We start from the raw sequence: 16,858 nt of genomic DNA, 5'->3' as shown, positions 1-16,858 counted from the left end.
CGTCCATGTTGCGATTTTTAGCTCACCTGAGTGAGTTTTTCTGATCACTCGATGTCAGGCGTCTGTCTGTCTGTCTGTCTGTCTCTGTCGTCTGTCAACATTTAGCTTGTGTATGCGATAGAGGCTGTATTTTTCAACTGATCTTCATGAAATTTGGTCAGAATGATAACCTTGATAAAATCTAGAATGAGTTCGAAAATGGGTTATCTGGGGTCAAAAACTAGGTCACTAGCTCAAATCAAACAAAAACCTTGTGTATGCGATAGAGGCTGTATTTTTCAATTGATCTTCATAAATTTTGTTCAGAATGATTATCTTGATGAAATCTAGGATGACTTTGAAAATGGCTTATCTGGAGTCAGAAACTAGGTCACTAGGTCAAGTCAAGGAAAAACCTTGTGTATGCGATAAAGGCTGTATTTCCAATTGATCTTCATGAATGTTGGTCAGAATAATTGCCTTGATGAAATCTAGATCGAGTTTAAATATGGGTCATCTGGGGTCAAGAAGTAGGTCACTAGGTCAAATAAAAGAAAAACCTTGTGTATGCAATAGAGGCTGTATTTTTCAGTTGATCCTTACGAAATTTAGTCAGAATGATTGCATTGATCAAATCTAGGTGAAGTTTAAATATGGGTTATCTGAGGTCAAAAAGTAGGTCACTAGGTCAAATAAAGGAAAAAAAATGTGTATGCAGCAGAGGCTGTATTTTTCAATTGATCTTCATGAATATTGGTCAGAATGATTATCTTAATGAAATCTAGGCCGAGTTTGAAAATGGGTCATCTGGAGTCAAAAACTAGGTCACTAGGTCAAATCAAGGAAAAACCTTGTGTATGCGATAGAGGCTGTATTTTTTAATTGACCTTCATGAATATTGGTCAGAAAGATTACGTTGATGAAATCTAGGCCGAGTTCGAAAATGGATCATCTGGGATCAAAAACTAGAATCACTAGGTCAAATCAAAGAAAAGCCTTGTGTATGCAATAGAGGCTGTATTTTCCAATTGATTTTCATAAAATATGTTCAGAATGATTGCCTTGATAAAATCTATGTGAAGTTCAGATATGGGTCATCTGGGGTCAAAAACTAGGTCACTAGGTCAAATCAAGTAAAAACCTTGTGTATGCGATAAAAGCTGTATTTTTCACTTGATCTTCATGAAATTTGGTCAGAATGATTGCCTTGGTGAAATCTAAATCAAATTTGAATATGGATCATCTGGCGTCAAAAACTAGGCCACTAGGTCATATCAAATAAAATACTTGTTTAAACTCAAGAGACCACATTTTTGGTCCAATTCTAATGAAAATTGCCCAGAATATTTGTTTAAACATGTTTAAACTGTTATGGTGTGTTTCACAGGTGAGCGACCTAGGGCCATCTTGGCCCTCTTTTTTTAAAACTTACTTATAAAATACTAAGGGAAATGGGGATATTGTAAATAATATTCCCCAAGAACACAAGTAAATGTATCATTAATGGCTTCAAGCATGGGTGTACCTTACTCAAAAGCAGAACAACAAATTTATTGATTTTTCTTTTCTAGTTAGAAAGGATTTACTGCTCTCACAAACTATGACAAAATATTTCTGTATCAGACAATAGCGGAAAATGATCCTGCTTTATTTTACATGGAAGATGGATCAACTGATTAATACACTTTTGCGTAGGTGTGTCTAGAGAAGGGATTACTTGAAAAAAGATGCCTAGGACGTAAATCTTGTACTCCGGAATTCAAAGACGTATGATGTATCTTGCAGTAGTCTTGAAATAACTGTAACGACATCATATTGTGTCTATATAATATGAAAGCAAACATTCTAAGGACAAAAATAAAAAAAATGTCTTTGAAAACATCATGAGTAAACTATCACAAACTGTAAAATGAAGTGGCCTTGAAAGAATTTAAAAATTCAATAAGATAATGCCACAGTTTTGACTAGATAGCAAAACACGAAACACGTCTTCGAAAGTATAAATGAAATGAGTCTGGTCATGAGAGGTAATGATAGATACGAGTTATTAAACATATGTAACGAATACATATTAAACATAGTAAAGATACTGAACAGTACTTTTCACTTAACAGACCAAATGTATAATCAGTGTTACGTTTACACGTTGATTTGTTTGCAATTTGAAACGACTTATAGTGATAGTTATACAATTATTTAGGATAAAAGTTTCAGGTGGCCTTTGCATGCAGTGGACGGTAAATCATTTTTGATTGCTCTTGATTCGAAATATCCCCGCCCCCCACCCTCCTCCTCCCCTTTTTTCAGCTCAATGTAGAATGACGTAAATATCTGGTTATAGATTAAATGATGCATGTTGAATTAGATCTTTATTTTCCATCTGAGGCCTTAAAAATTAAATTACATTTATTATAATAAATGTTTAAAGGACACACAGATATATCTTCCCATTAAAATTTCAACAATTAGGTATGACTGATACTTTTTTTACTTGCTGTCTACATTGTTGTTGTTTTTAAGTGACTTATGTGTTCGAGTCCATTTAGCAACCCTATTGCAGTATGGTATGATTAAATCTGATTATATGTACATATCAAAAATGGGCAAACGCGAACTAATTCATAAAACCATGACTGTTACACATAGATAAAATAACATATTTCATATACAAAAAGCAACGACTATAACAGTATTACTTCTAAATTTTATGATATCATTTTAATGTGCTTTTAAAACTAAAACGCACCCGGAAAATGTCGTTGCGACGAACACTCTTCTAACGAGATAATTATTTTAAAAGAAATTTTATACGAACCATTATTGGCAGATGCTGATATAATACCGATGTTGACAGTACGGCCTCTGGTGTTTTAGTGATTTACATTTTAAAGTGAAGGATGCAACGCAATGACATTACCAGTTATTCTACGGCTTTCCTTATACAACCAAACCTGTCTATAAAGACCATCCTTGGGAGAGACAAATTGTGGTCTTTGTTGGGAGGTGTCTTTATTTACAGGTTAATATGGTAAAATGGGAAACAAAACTGTGGTCTTTAAATTTAGAGCCAGATGGTCTCTGTTCAGAGGTGGTCTTTAACACAGTTTTGACTGTATATAGACGTGATTATTAAATTCATTTACAAAGTTATTTCTTATTCATACACATTTCATTACACGGATTATCTTAAGTTTAATCACAGGTCTGTCAATGAAATTAATTACTTTTTTACTTTTAAGTTAACAAAACAAGAAAGAGATCAATAACAAAAACAGAATACAAGACGAGGTACCGAAGATTAATCCACAGTAAATGTTAGCAAAATGAATTAATTATTTCAAGAGCAGTTTCAATTAATATGTCAGATCATGAATAATGCTAAAGACACCCTTCAATTTTTTTTTTCATTTAATTCAGTCATTCATACGCCCTAGCTCAAGTAAAGAGTATTATTAGTTTGGTCTTGTATTAATGTTTTCTAATATGTACATGTATTCAGTATTAAAAATTCAGAGAGTGTGACAGTGCTATTTTTGTTTCACTTGTTATGAAGTGGTCCTGTCACTCAGACAAACGCACACTTGGTCTAGTATTGATCGATACGCTGTGCTCCGTACTTTTTAACATCGCCATCAACACGTCAAGTATTATTAGGGATACAGAGACGGAATAGTAGATGAAAAATTAAAAATCCTTTTAATTATTGTTTTTCTTTTTCATATATTTTGCTGACATGCTTGATGAAAAAGACTGATGAAATAAATCCTTTTTTACTATAGTGGAATCGATATTTTTCGTATATTTTACCGGCATGCTGAATTAAGACAATATCGATTATTAATTTTCTTAACATTGACGAAATGTGTGCAATTTTTACCTGATAGGCGTACGCCAGGTAAAGAAAAAATCACGAAAAGTGCTACAAAATGTCATATTTAAGTTTAATTTATTTAACATAGGGAAAGTCTTTCTTATTCCTTTTTAGTACAATGTATAAATAAATTATAAATCTACGGTCTTTTTGGAAATACCTGTGTATCCCTCCAAACACATATCTGTAATTTTAACGTCCTTTTCGCGAGGTCCCAAGGTTTAAGGTTTAAATGAAACTATACTATCCGCAAACAGGATTGCTTCATGAAGATATTTGCGGATATCATGGCGCCTGTTTATCAACTCTTGGGTAACATTAATAAGCAAAGCATTAACGAAGCAGAAACCCAAATTGTAAAACGATATGGATTCGACCCAGGTGTTTGTTGTATGTAGAACCGGAGCTTGACAATCTGGCAATCTCTCACATGTGCATATCTCTAAAATGACTAGTGATTACCGGATGGAGTAGAATTCCGCATACACTGCAATTTATTATCACAGAAATTGTCTGATATAATAAAGAAATTGCCTGATATAATAAGGAAACACGTGACAGCGCTACAGATTCAATAATATATAGGTCTATTTTGAAACGTTTCCTCAAAGTATTCACGGAACGTAATCGGAATTGCAATTGCAGCTTATTCTCTGGCATTTTTTTATTTTCTCAAACCACAATGAGAAGTATAGACACTCGTTGCAGCATGTAATTACGTTCGCAGATGACGTTTTCTTAACAGTTTTATTTTCTTATCTGTCTATGAAGATGTAATCTTTTGCATTTACAAAAAGAATGGATTTTATAGCAATGCAATTTGTTTGTTTAAGATGTATGCTTCAAATCAAGCTGTTACTGGTGTGTAATGCAATCCTCTATAAATATTTTGATTGTTGCGCTGCGAAGTCTTCAACAAATATTCTAAGATACTGTCTAAGTAAATAATTTGGTAATTTGGTTTAAAGATTATTTCATCTGTAGTTATTAAACGCTAAACCATAAGTTATCAGAAACATAAAATGCGAACGTCGGAGTGACACAGAGTGTAGGGCGAGTATTGCGTAGAAGCACGATATCCATTTTAGAGGTACAGATGAAACAAAAAATATACACGGGGAATATACTTGTAAGATCTGAAATAAATATGCATGTGTGTATCAAAATAATAAATGTACCAGACTAAAACGTTTACAAGACTTTTTACATTATGTTACTTCATATAATTATTCTTTCAATAAACAACGATCTGGAAAAAATCTACTAGGTAATTTCAGAAAATAAACACTGATATTCCGACGCCTTAGCCAGAAAATAGGATACTAGCTAGCTCCATTCACTACATTTTAAAGTATAAACATAATATAACATAATATAAACATATATAAACAACCGATCCCTAATTTAAGATAGTTCAACATAGGCTTTGCAGGACTAATGTCAATCATTGAAAAAACACCTTTGATTTTTGTTTTCCCATGCCATTTGACAAAACCACTGAATGGTTTAGCCGATCAGTTGTCAAACCTATTACACCTGTGTGCAACCCTTACAGGGATTTTTATCTGTGGTGATTGTATTATACCCGACAGATTTTTGTATTTCAAAATTCCAAGTTTTCATACTATGATTCACGGAATTGTGTAATCTGTATTGTCTTTCTTTACACCTATCCTTCTTGTGGATTTTCACTCAGCTGAAAAATGATCACAATGATGGTCTTCAACCTTGCAGGTATTAAAAGAAACATACAAGGAGTACAGAGGCGGATGAACTCTGTGTCGCGGTAATTAGAAATCAAAACATATTAAAGGAAATGACTGGAATTTAAAGACAGGTCTTTGTCTAGTTACAAATTATGCAGATTAAAACATTTGGGATTCATATTGTTTATGAAACATGCGCTTGAAAAGGTAATCATCTATGTTTTTCGCCCAGACTGGACATTGCAAATGTTTTTTATCGTATTCAAACTAATTTAGTATGTCATTTTTATTTTGTACCACGTGTATTTTAAAACATATGTCAAATGGCCGAATCAAGATAACATAGCGTAGCACTACGCTAAATTCAGACTTAGTTTTGCTTTGCAGCATTTAAAGTTTTTTTTTTAGTTTTGTTAGTTCGATTTGTTGTTGACTGATATGCTTTTTTAAATGTACCTATATATAACCCAGCTATTGATAGAGGAATTGGGTGTATAAAATTGTACATTTGATTGATCATTAATAAACAAAAGATGATATAACATTACTTGATGCGCAGCACACGTATTTAGAGTGTACGACGTGAATTTTCTCCTATATGCCGTAAATACTGTCTGATTCAAATCTTCTTTTAAATGTCAGGATGTTATGTAAACTATTGAACACATGTTTCGCGCAGTGTTAAAGGAATTGCTCTTCTTTACATGTTGAAGTTTTTTTATGTCCCGTTATCACCACAAGCTGCCACCAGTCAATATATTCTTGCTGTCGGGTAGTCATAGGGATGTACATAAATATTATTTCGATTTTTACCATTTAGGAAAGCTGAAATCTAAGTTCAGCGCGTAACGACACTTTCAGAAAGGTATTTGTATATTATATGAACTTAATAAACTTACAGAAAGGATCACAAATAAAGCCTGCTGGTCCTTAGGCGGCAAGTGATTCTGCCTTTGCGATCAGTGCTTTCCAAGATCAGCCTGCACATCCGTGATCATGGTCTGCACTGATCGCTATTCAGTCAGTAAATTTTCAGTGAACACCCCTTCGAATAATAAATGGTACTGCCCAAATTGAATGACGGACCGGTCCATTTTAGAAATTTAGCAGGGTAAGGGTTAACTAACTGACTTACAACCGGCTGATTTATACACTTCTGTGCCTGAAGGGATGATCCTACTTGACGTGATTTGTATAATACAGAAATGGTGCCTTTTAAAACATAGACTTATAACGTATATTAGACGAACGCTTGAAAATCTGTAACAAAACTGGCAACTATATCATAAAAACAACTGCATAGTGTAACTGCAAACGTCTTAGTCCTAACGACATTATCATAAATGGCAATACTGTACAATCCATTGAAAGAATAACAATACCTGAAGTTGTCTGTGATATATAAGGAAAGAAGAAATTGTCGCCATTTCAGATAAAAATTATCAACATTAAATTTATTCAAATCGTACAATCAAAATGATAAAAGTTCAACACAGCAGTGGATTATTTTGTTAAACTCGTAAGATAATTATATAATAAAAAAACACCTATGTAAGATTCTCCTTTTTATCAAATGAGGCAAAGCATATTTGTTAACCAAGTCTGAGGTGGCTTTTGTATGCAGCTGACAGAATGTCATTTAACTGTCTAGATCTTTTCGAATAATTTATTTCGGACTGTCATGAACATCGATTAGCAAGTGTTACCGTTTGTTAGAAGAAATCGAACGTGACAGTAGCTTTGAAACAAATGTAACTTGTAAAGCTACAAAAATGTATTCTGTCGCTCTGTTTAGAAAATAAACACATGCTTTCAGAAACTTCTGCCTGTCTTATCGCTGTTTACTTTAAGCAAATGCAATTAAAGGGTAGTTGTTTTTTTGTTTGCATTCGAAATAATCATGTTGAATTTTACACCAGTTAAACAATACAGGAAAAGCAACACATTGGCAATATAACAACGAAACAGCACCAACTATTTACAAAAATGAATGTAACGAAAATACATGCAATTAAAGTGGACTACATACATTTAGGCAATGTGCTTTGTTCAGTCCAATTACGACAAAAATGTCGCATCAGTTATTTCTGATTTAGATGTGCTGATAGACGTATCAGGTTTCAATGAAGTGTCATTTTGTCACAAAACAACATGCAAACTGTGCATAACATATTGCATGCACACCAGGCAGCCTGGTGATTAAATTCGATACGCATCCCGATACCAGTTATCAATCATGTATCCGTTATGGTTTGTATTCACTGAGCAAGATTTTAGCGTCTGAATACTGAAGTCATGTAGGATATATAATAATGACAACGTAGTATCTCCAGAGTAATTTCTCGTCGCAGCATTGGATAATATGTAATGGCGTGTGCTGGTATTAAGAATACGTAGAAAAAGTGCTTAATACTACCATAATCTACCTCTTATCATTCTGTTTCAAATCACGTCGTATACATGTGACTTGAAGTAACACAGAGTCAAAAAGTAATAAAGTAACACCGAGTAATAAAGTAACCCTGAGTAATAAAAGTAACACCGAGTCATAAAGTAGCACCGAATAATAAAGTAACACCGAGTTATAAAGTAACCGGGTCATTAAGTAACACTGAGTAATAAAGCAACACCGAGTAATAAAGTAACACTGAGTAATAAAGTAACACCGAGTCATAAAGTGACAACGAGTAATAAAGTAACAACGAGTCATAAAGTAACACCGTGTCATAAAGTAACACCATCAACTTTATTTAGGACATGATGAATGAATATCGCGACGTCCTCTTCCTATATATAATAAATATTTTCTTCGTTTCAAATCAAATTTAATGACAGAAATGAAGCAGATACCTCAGTTACTAGATTAGATCATATCTGTCTCACATAATTAGCATTCAGTGTAATAGCCTTTAACCTCTTATTATAGAATGCAAATTATTTCACATGAAGAAAAAATAACAGTTATCGTCACGATAAAACACTTTACATATTGAACAAAATATCCAGGTTATCGGTTAACAAAACATTCAGATCAAACCATTAACATATACATGACTACAATAATTATTTAACGACAAATGCTGGTGTAATAAGGATGTTGACAATGCGGCCTTCTGTGCGATCTGATTTGCATTTTAAACTGTCATTTGATTAACAAGGATGATAATCTCAAATTACAACGCATGTCATTTTTACCATATTAATACGTAATGACGTATACACTTGGTGTTGTAACAAAGACTCGTACTCCATAAATGAGCCGCACCATGAGAAAACCAACATAGTGTGTTTGCGACGAGCATGGATCCAGACCAGCCTGCGCATCTACGGTTTCTCTAATTGCAATAGGCTTTGACAGCGAACAGCATGGACCCTGTCCAGACTGCGCGGATGCGCAGGCTGGTTTGGATCCATGCTCGTCGCAAACGCACTATGTTGGTTTTCTCATGGCGAGGCCTAAATGATTTTCAGAGCACAAACAAAATTCAGTACACACAAAATCAGATGTATAAGTCTTAGAACAGTTCAGCTTTCATACAACAAAGGAAGGGATAATGTGTGCATGATAAACAGAGATTGTTTCTCTAAAGGAAGTTAATTAACTTCAAGTAGACTGTTGTTACGCTGGAAAGAAAATCTGCCTTTTTTTAGTGAAAGTCTTTTAAGGTGAGGCTGAAAATTTAACTCGTCTCCAAGAAAGTGTTTCAGTACGTGTATAGAAAAATATAATAATGCCAAAATATGACTGACTATGACAAAAGATAATTTGAATATGAATACTCACTTCCGCCTGCTTCTGTCTTTAAAGCAATTATGAAAAATATGAAACTTTTGAAAGGATTTTAACGACGTTTTAACGGACACTGGCTAAACGTCGTTACATTTCATATTTCATGGTCACTTTTAATGGTGTTTGCTCACAACACTTTCAAAGCTTGCCAAAGTTAAAGAAAGGCGCCTGTTAAAACGTTGGTTTTGGTGGTTATAAACTTGCCATTAACAGGGTGTAAAAATACACCGACAAGAAAATAATAACGGACATGTAATATCAATTTCATAAAAAGCCTTTAACATGAAAAGCTCGTTTTAATTAAATTTTCATCCTTTACGGGCCATTGAAGTTTTTCGTGGGATGTCATGCCATAAAATGCTGTTATAAATCTTAAGGGAAGAGTTTTTTTGGTTCTTTGGTTCTTTCTCGTGTATAATCACAGGACACATTGTAATAGGCCCACCCAACAGCTCCTCAACAAGTACCTAAGGATACTTTCTGTCTGAAATGTTCCCGAAAATGTAAAATATTAAGAGCTACTGTGACTTTTTACATTAAAATTTGTATATATACACACGCACAAACTAGAAATAAACATATGTGGACCAGTTAGTTTTATAAGCCATGTGAGCTGCTAGAAAAAAATCTCGCCGGTTTTTAATTTGCTACGAATTCCTATTGTGGCTTGTTCCAAAAAAGTAAGCGTAGTGTGTATCCTCCATTACTGCCATTAACCACAGATTTCTAAATGTTTATCAGACTTGAAATCAAGAAAATATATGATCATCCGTTTAGCGTATCTTGCAAGACCGGCGCACATCGGCGTACGCCGGATAGGCCCGGGCAGTGCAGGAAACCCAAATGAATGCTTAGCCAGGTTCCACCGGCGAGACGGCGTATATCGCAAATCTGAAACGACTCAATTCAAAGTATTCTATTTATTTTTTAAAAAAGTGATCTTTTTTTTGAAAGGGAGGTAGATCACACACGCTCAATGATAGTCCTAATTGTACATTTATTAGTTACAATTTATAATGGGTTCAACATTTTGAACTAGATACAGTCCTATCTACATGTGCATGTGCAGAGTAGCAATCAAAAAAGGTGTAAAGTAAAGAGATAAACAGATTTAATGGGCGTTTAATGGGAAACCAGATATTCCATGGCTTGTTTATACAGACGTGATTATGAACATTTACAAGATGGTTATTTTACAGGCATTCTCATTTTATAAACAGATTATCTTTGCTGTAAATCTCCAGAAATGAAATTAATTACTCTTTAAAAATTCAAGAACGAAGATCGAGATCAATAGCAAAAAAAAAAAAAAAAAAAAAAAAATGGAGATGAGATCCTGAAGATTAATCCATTCCACTGTTAAGAAAATAAATGAATTTCAAGAGCAGTTGCAATTATTCCAGATCATGAATAATGCCCAAATCACTTATCAACTTTCTTTTTTAATTAAATTCCTCAGGCGCGGTAGTTCAAGTTAAAATCCAATACGTCATTGACAAAGAAGTGTTTAAACGCAACGCAAGTGTTGGAAAATAACTATATTTAGTTTTGTTTGGAACTCATAATTCAGAATAATTTATTCGTTTTATTCGGCTGTATCAAAATTAAGTACAGGACGCCACTTAAATACTTTATACGGTTTTACTAGCCATAGCAACAGAAACTTCATGCAAACATCAAAAAAGTCGGTCGTTGAATAGATAACGTAACTTGTATAGAATGGAGAAAAGTACTATCAAAGTCTGAATATATATCATAAAACACTGTTTTGCGACAAATAGCCTGCCTGTGCTTGGTCAGCCCTAGCTTCAAGCTATGCAATGAGAGAACCTTAGACAGATGACTACAAGATGAACGGTGGATATCTGGTGCAACCCGGTCATCAGGATTTAACTTGTTATCTGTTTTTCACAAGAAGGACTGCCAAAGACATATTCGATCGATACATTGTCTATGCTATGATTTCATACTATAATCAACAACAAGACATGTTTTTTTTTTCTTTTTGTTAATTTTAAAATATTTGTAATTCTATATTGAAACAACATTATGGGCATTTGTATTCAATATGAACGTCCTTTCCACGCTTACTGTATATTAATGACACTCGGCTATCTGCAGCTGAAAATAATTAGTCGACGGCCTTTAATCATGCAGTATTGAAAAATAAAAGTCATGAAGTGTTTGGTTATATGTTATCTTTGCAGAAATCCTATTGACGTCCGAAGAACAGGCTAATTGCCTGTCTCTTTTCGAACAACAATTACCTGCTACAAAAAGCATTATCTTCAATGTGATTTTATTTGATTTTTAGAGCGAATGACATATTGGGATTGTGCGTTCATTCGTCACCTGCATAGTTTTTACTATATTATGCATAGCATTTATTCAGACTCCTGAACATTTTTTACAATGCGTCTATTTAACAGAGATAGCCTCCGATTTCTTTCCTATTGTATCAATCAGCTGTCGTCAGTCCATAATTTCTTGCTCTCAAAAATGCAACATACATAAGAATGCATAGGTAGTAGACAACATAATAAGATAATCTGAATGAGTGGATTGCATTAGGTATCCTTTAAGAATTTGATAAGAAACACCCGATAGTTTGCATAACTTGAAGTTAACAATAAGACAATGTCTCAGGGGCATTCCTTTCTAATGACTTAAGGACTACCGGTAGGAATTGTATTGCGCATACATGAAAATTTAAACTACATGAATATTGTTCAACTAGGGAACACATGACAGCGTTACAGAAAATGTCTCGGTTTTAATTTTTCATTAAATTTTAAACCGTTCCCCGAGGGATTCACAGAGCTTAATCGGAATGAAAATAACAGCTGTTTCTCGGGCATTTTGTTCTGTAATTGATTCTCACTTATTGTTTTCTCAGTTCAGAAAGCGTACACAATGATGGCATTTCGTGCTGCAAAAAAAGCTTTTACCTAGACATTCGTCGCAGCATGTAATAACATATGAAGATGAAAGTCTTCTTAACATCTGTGCACGGAGGTATTAATTGAATGCATACCCAAACAGAACTGATTTTTAACTGCAATGCAGTTTGTTTGTTTTACATAAATGATTTACTGGTGTGTAATACAATCTTGAATAAATATTGACTGTTACATAGTAAACTCTCTGGTTTATATTCTATAACAATATGTGAACGATTCTGTAGCTGTACCACAATTTGAAATTATGTTGCTATTAGACTAGCTATTAGTTTGATTATAAATGCTTTCAGTTTTCATCCTGTGAAATGCTGTAAGAGGGAAGTAATTTAACATGAGTATAAAAAGAGACTAACCAATTGCAGAACAGAGGAGCTACAAACTTTTATATCTATCAAGCGTTGTAACGCTTAATAAAGAGTATCTGATAAGATATCATAAGATATTAGTAAAAACTGAAAATGGGTACTTTAAATTTAAAGTTCCATGTTTCCGTCTGTTATTCAGACAGGTATGTATTAGCTGTTGTAACCAATGTACTTTAATGTTGAAGAAATAAGGTATTGTGCTGCCATAAACTATCTACACATGAAACCGTGTGCAAAACACAGAAAATATACTTAAAACGATTAGCAATCATATTATTGGTTACTTAATAATCATTATGCTTTATTTTCTATATCAAAATTAATACCATGTCCACAATAAAAGATCATTTCGCAGTAAGCTGTGTGAATGAAAATCCAGAGTAGGAACGTACTTTCAATCAAGTATATAAGCATCTGTAAATAAAATCTGGAAAGTAGATCCCTCGGAAGCACCGGGAACAACGCAAACAGTGAAAATTGCAGACTCGGTTTGATTGAGTCTGCTTATGAGCAGTAGTGGAAAATGCAACACTGCCCACGACCCTAGCAACCGGCTTAAGCAGTATTAAATCTTCAAATCTAAATGAGTTGAAATCAATCATCCCGAAGGACCAGAAAATATAACAACACTGAGATGAAGTCGGGGCGACTTTTTACGGCCGCCACACAGCACTTAACACCCGCTGTAAAGTTTCATCGTAATGACGTAAATTAAATATAATTCAATCATAAAATCATTATGGGGACAGCATATAAGCCATTTGGTGCTTAACCTCTCACATTTTCCTGTAGATATTTGGATACAATAATACGTTGTGACCGCGTGAAAATGTTGATGCGTTTTAAGATGAAATGCACGCTGTGACACTGATTATAACATATTGAAATACCAATATAAATTGTAGTAGAGTGTACAGTAGATTGTAATATGTTTTCCTGCAGAGAAATTTTGGTTTTTAAATCAAATGTATACATTGGCAGAAAATGTTACAGAACATTTAATTTATTATTTAGAATCACTAATACTATTAATAATAAGATACACACCTAGAAAATAGTCCATGGTATAATAGTCCGCTGTTATGTATATTGATGAATTCTGTGAGCAATTCTAATAGTTCCAGATTAAAGGTTATGTACAGATCCCATATTCAAGTTATTTTTGTTCATTTAATCAAGTAATTCTGATGCAAAATTTCTGACAAAAACCGATACACAACTGAATGTTTGCGTGAAACGAAGAAGGTTTCAAACAAAATATTACAGGCAAAACAGAAACGACAGGAGTATTGGAAAATATACTCATGCTTCTATTAACCCTTATCATGCTGGACACCACTGATTCTGCCCTTTGCATCCCGTGTAGATCATGACCAGCCTGTACATCCGTGCAGTCTGATCATAATCTGCACTTTTCGCCATTCAGTCAGTATCTTTTGGTAAGCGCTGTTACGGTTTAACAAGCACCCCTTTTAACAGTTAATAGTACTATCTATCAAAATTGAAAGACGGACAAGTCCTTTATAAAAAATTAGCAGGGTAAGGTTTGCGTTCGAAAGAAGCACTGAGTGTTTAGCTTTAAAGTAATTCTTCAGTAACATTATCACTCACTTAATGATTAACCTTTGCCAAGCGTCATTATTATAAAACAGTTTTTTTTTATAGAATCATGTAAACGAGAATATCATGCAGCTACAGTACGTTGTACAGATGTATTCCAGTCCAATAGTATCATTTGAAATCATGCGTTTGCATCGACTGTCCCTGTATAACACGGGAAAGGCATTTCATAAACAAATAAAACCTAGCGTGTGTTTTACGGAGTCTTCAGGTATCGTGCGTTTTCCAAGGTAAACGGGCCTTTTTGTATCCAGCAAGATGCCATGTGAACATGCATAAAGCGTTCATAATTGAATAGTTTTATATACAAAACATGTGAATACCATTTTTAACGGCGGTTACATAGGTATAATGTTAAGCTCTGACACTTATCAACCACCTTAAACTATATGTAATGGAGAAGAAATGAATCGTCAAGATTTAAACGTTTTTTCTTGGAGACTGAACTGCTTCTGAGACAAGTTTTGGGCAATCAACATCCTTACTGTGTGCAGTAAATTTCTATCCAAGAATATTGTCAAGCTGATGGCAAAATACTTTTTCTCGATCTATATTCCGCACAATTATGCCTTTTATAGATGAGCAAGTACAATCTTACAAGTACAAGACTACTTTCAGTAAAATACCTGCTTTTCTAAAACCGGAAGAAGCTTTAAGCGAATGCTATGGCAATGAATCTTTATAGTCTGATGCAATGATGCAATGATGCAATGCATTAACACACTTCACGGCAAAATTTATAGGATTTCGACAAATGACTGTGGACGGATACTTGGAAGAGCTGCTAGACTGCTCAAAATACTATTACTAGTTTTAAATGGTTGGACATGGAATACTGACTAGCTTATTAATATGATACTTTGTCTTCGTATATGTTTCATCGATCAACAGTTTGTGCTATTGATCGGTCTATAGTTCAAACTGTCTCACAGTACCGTAAAATCATCTGTACAAATTTAGCTTCAATAATTAACGCAGTGATATATAGAAGTAGCATAGCATGCGATCTGATCATTAAACTATGCACATATTAGTCGTACAGAAGCTGGCCCAGCAGGCAGCGAACCTTGTAAGGTGGTTCGAATGACTGAATTCAATAGACCATATGTTAAACAAAATGAATGAAATTTCTAGTGATTAAAACCTGCAGGATTCATGTTTCACTTCAAAGTTTAATCATTTACGAAGGATGCTTTTAAAATAAAGTTTCGCTATAATTTGATATTGAAAATATTTTTTAATGTATTCGGATTTATTTGGAGTATATTTTGTTCCCCTTATATTTCAAAATACTTGTCAAATGGCCGTATAAAGACAACATCGTGCATCAAATTCAAACTTAGTTTTGCTTTGTAGCACTGATTTCTCTCCGTTAAGTCTTTTATTATTGTTAGCCCGATTTGTTTCTGACTGATATGCTTTTGTTAATGAACCTATATATAGCCCACGTGTTGACAGAGGAATTTGGTGTATATAAATGTATAATTATGCTTAAGTTAATTAGCTAATAAGAACACAAAAGACGGATATAGCAAAAGAGACACTGCCTAATGAATTAAACTTCAATCGCACCACGTGCATTTTGGCCGCGTGATGTGAAATCTTAAGTATGCAAACAAATGCTGTCTGATGCAAATCTGCATTTAAATTGTGAAGATACAAGCTCTCAAACACGCATGTCATGCAGCGTTTGCTTTTTCTATAAAGTGTGCGTCTTGATGTGTTATAGCGTGTTTGTGTCCCATTTTCAAGAATCACAACCAGTAAAATTAATGCCATCGGGTAAGTTTACTCGGAAAGACCCATAGAACGTGATGTCAATAATATGGGATCTTATGCTTTGTAAATCATAAAGTTACATATAGTGTATTTGATACAAGCTCGAAGTATCTGTAACAAATTGGTAACTTATTAATTGTATTTTAACAACACTTTCAAAAGAAATACGATACATGCTTTGGTCGAATTGACTTTGTGATAGAGAAGGAAAGAACAAATTCAAAGAGCTAACATGCGATACAAAGAACATTGGCGTCTTTCATTGCCGATTTTACTACACGCCTTAAATAAAAATGATAAATTGCTTAATAGTGCCTTGGATTTTAATATTTTGTTCAGTCGATTAAAGGCACTAACCACCAGATCGTACAACTTAGTTACTGACAGAATATATTTTATGGAAACACACAAGAATAAACGGAATACCGGAGGTAAACTGCCTTTAATTATAAAGCTTTTAATTATATTTAACGACCGTTAAGTACGTATTCGTCAGTGGTGAATTGGCCAAGAACGAAGAAAATGTTTATTGCCGCGGCGGCTTAGGTTCGATTTCTCTACTCGGGCATGTTATTTTCTTTATTTGGCATTTTTAAGACAGTTTAGAAACAAAACCTCATGTTCTAATGTTAATAATATGACAAAGAAAGATCATTTTTAGTGAAAACCTTAAAGCTTTATAAATTCAGTACTGGTTGGGAACTATTTTCCGGACAGGACCAGTTTCCGGACACATGTAATATTCGCTTTATTTCGTTGTTATTCATGTAATTGTTTCATCTAGATCA

At 33.9% G+C, this 16,858-nt stretch overlaps 1 protein-coding gene across 7 annotated transcripts in view; it reads right to left on the bottom strand.

Annotated features, from left to right (window-relative positions):
• The window catches only part of LOC123541046 (uncharacterized), a 330,808-nt gene that overhangs the window by 305,356 nt on the left and 8,594 nt on the right, over positions 1-16,858 (bottom strand). For 2 of the 7 annotated variants that reach the window (XM_053544967.1, XM_053544971.1), the window contains exon 1: positions 13,719-13,869. The exons of the other annotated variants lie outside the window; for them this stretch is intronic. The gene's annotated coding sequence lies outside the window, so the exon portion shown is untranslated. Of the gene's footprint in view, positions 1-13,718; positions 13,870-16,858 lie in introns of those variants that run through there. 7 annotated transcript variants of the gene reach the window in all.

The sequence above is a fragment of the Mercenaria mercenaria genome, chromosome 1 (assembly GCF_021730395.1).
Source record: "Mercenaria mercenaria strain notata chromosome 1, MADL_Memer_1, whole genome shotgun sequence".
NCBI classification, from domain to species: domain Eukaryota; kingdom Metazoa; phylum Mollusca; class Bivalvia; order Venerida; family Veneridae; genus Mercenaria; species Mercenaria mercenaria.
This window is presented reverse-complemented; position numbering and strand designations above follow the sequence as displayed.